This window comes from Mus caroli, chromosome 2 (assembly GCF_900094665.2).
Source record: "Mus caroli chromosome 2, CAROLI_EIJ_v1.1, whole genome shotgun sequence".
Lineage (NCBI taxonomy): Eukaryota > Metazoa > Chordata > Mammalia > Rodentia > Muridae > Mus > Mus caroli.
The window spans coordinates 101,815,863-101,818,661 of NC_034571.1; positions in this window are offsets into that span (position 1 = coordinate 101,815,863).

Genomic DNA, 2,799 nt, shown 5'->3' on the forward strand with positions numbered 1-2,799 from the left:
ACTGTCCTCCAGCTGGGAGGGTGCCAGATGTCTGCGGCCCCAAAAGGGTGCTGCCTCAGTGGCTCTGTGGCTCCCACCTGTCCCAGAAGCTGTCTGCCTCTGTGGTCCTCACTCTCACCTGTACAGACTAAGTTCGGCGGAGTCCCGGAGCCAAGATGGTGCTCCCTGCAGGGCAGATCACTGTCCTCCGGCTCAACAACGATTTATACACAGAACAAAATGCTGAAAATTACACCAAGAAAAGTAATCTTAATACCATTTATGGATTAGAGAAATATCAACCCAATCTGTATATGGGCAGTATTATAGATTGAGGTTGCTAAAAGGGATCAAAATATAGAATAGAGAAGACAAGCATAATTTGCAGAGCACATAATTTATTGAAGGTTCAGATCTTATCCATGAATGAAAAGTGTGAATTTCTATGAGTCACTTAAGCATCATTTCTTCTTCTCTTGAATAATTATTTAATAATTATAATAATAATTTTCTCATAATGAAGAGAGATGAATCAAGCATTCACAGAGTTTCTATCATAATGCAACAGTAGTTATGAATGATGCTATGGCAAGTGAATAGATGCAGGAAGAATTTGGGGGAACAATCATGACAATGATGCTGGCAGGGATAGTCACTCTTTTGTGATGAATGTCTGTATAATCTCCCAACTCATATTTTGAGCCCTTAATCCCTATTCTGAAAATATTATAAAGTGATACCTTTAGGACATAAATAAATTTAGAGGAAGTCATGAGGGTGAAGGCTGACACTGGAGTTAGTATACTTTGGTAAGATGATGAGACAACAGAGCCCTTTTCCCACCATCATTTTGATTGTATAGAAAGAAAGCCACCATCTATACAGCAAGACATGTCCTTTCTAACAATCCATATGCCAGCAGCTTCATCTTAAACTTGCAAGTCTCTAGAACTTTCATAAGTAATATCTTCTGCTTAATATGCATTCTAATGTGCTTTGTTTTACCATCCTGTGCTGTCCAGTAAGCAATGGCAGTAATAGCGACAGCATGGTAGTGGAAAAATGGCAGAAATTGTGGTGGTTGGTAATTTTCACCCTGTCTTATAGCACTCTAGTCTTGACACTAATATTAACAATACAGAAAAAAAATTTTGTCCTGCCTACCAGAAGTGCAGGGACAAAGATGGAACAGAGACTGAGGGAATGGCTGACCCAAGCTGAGATCTATCCCATGGGCAAAAACTAATCTCTGATATTTATGTTACTCTGTTATGCTGTAGACAGGAGCCTAGCATAACTGGAAAGGATTGAAAGACTTCTAAAGGGATAGGGACTCCATAAGAAGACCAACAGATTCAACTATAACCTGGACTCTTGGGAGCTCCCAGAGACTGAACCACCAACCAAAGAGCATACATGGGCAGAACTTAGACACCTGGCATATATGTAGCAGATATACATCTTGGTCTTCATGTGGGACTCCTAACAACTGGAACGGGGGCTGTCCCTGACTCTGGTGCCTACCTGTGGATCCTATTCTCCTAACTAGGCTGCCTTGTCTGGCCACAGTGGGAGAGGATATACCAATTCCTGCAGTGACTTAATGAGCTAGGGTGGGTTGGTTCCAGGTGAGGGATTTTCCTCTTAGAGGAAAAGGGGAGGAAGGTTGAGGGAAGAGGCTGGGGGAGACTGTGTGGAGGGAAACTGTAATGAAGAGTGAGTAAGTATATATTTAATGGAAAAAAGAAACATAAATGGCATGCTTGCTTAGTTTTTAATCTCTCCAAAAATGAATGGACTGTATTAGTTAATGATTTAGTTACAAGAATATATAAAGAATTTATTAGTCAATAGCATAATCGCAAAGGATCAAATATTAATTTTTATGTAGAGCATGTTTTGATGCATATCAGAAAGTAGGTGCAGCCTGAACTTAAGATTCAACATCTGATGTTTCCATGGACTTATTAGCCACAGCTATGATGAATCTCCTAAGAATAAAAAGTGATGGAAATAGAACACGTAGGATGATGAATCTTGGTAACAAACAGAAATTAAATATAGAAGTCAAATATCTATATACCTGTTCAGACATTCATTGGATGAGTAAGCTGGCTTCTTGATTTTGCACTATTTTAAAACTTTATGTGTATAAAAGATCACTGCCATTTATATTTTCATATTCCTCTAGCTTCTTCCAATATACTTTTAGATATGAGTTTATTTTTTTATCCTGTGGATTTTCATGTCATGTTATAAAATACTTTGGTTTTGAGCTTCATTGTATACACACACAAAACAAGGATTGAGGCTCAGTGAGATCTAGGGTTTAAGAGATTCATGTGTCAAAACAAGACGTAAACCAGCTATGAATGTCTTAATGGTTGCTATCAATATCTGTACAATACTATAATATGGAACAATGGAAAACTAATATATAGTATTTGGAATTTTATAAAATTTGATAATGACATTTTTAATCAGAGGTTCTAGAACTTTCCTCAATACAGAACCTTTTCCACATAAGTATTTCTAGACAGTATTGATGGATTTAAACCACTCATTCAAAGGGAACATTTAAGCAAACCTTAAATCTTACTGAAATGAACCCTTTGAAAACCTTCATGTGTCAAGAACCATAAGGAAAGCGTTAAAAAGCCATAGCTGCTTTGCTTAATGGAACAAGTGGAGGTTTGACATGGCTCATAGTAATAGCGAGTAAAAGTATCCAGTAAAATTTAAGTGAGAAGATTAATTCCATCACATAAGCATGCATGCAGGTCCAGCTTAAATAATGGCAGTGTGTTATCTCAGAGAATT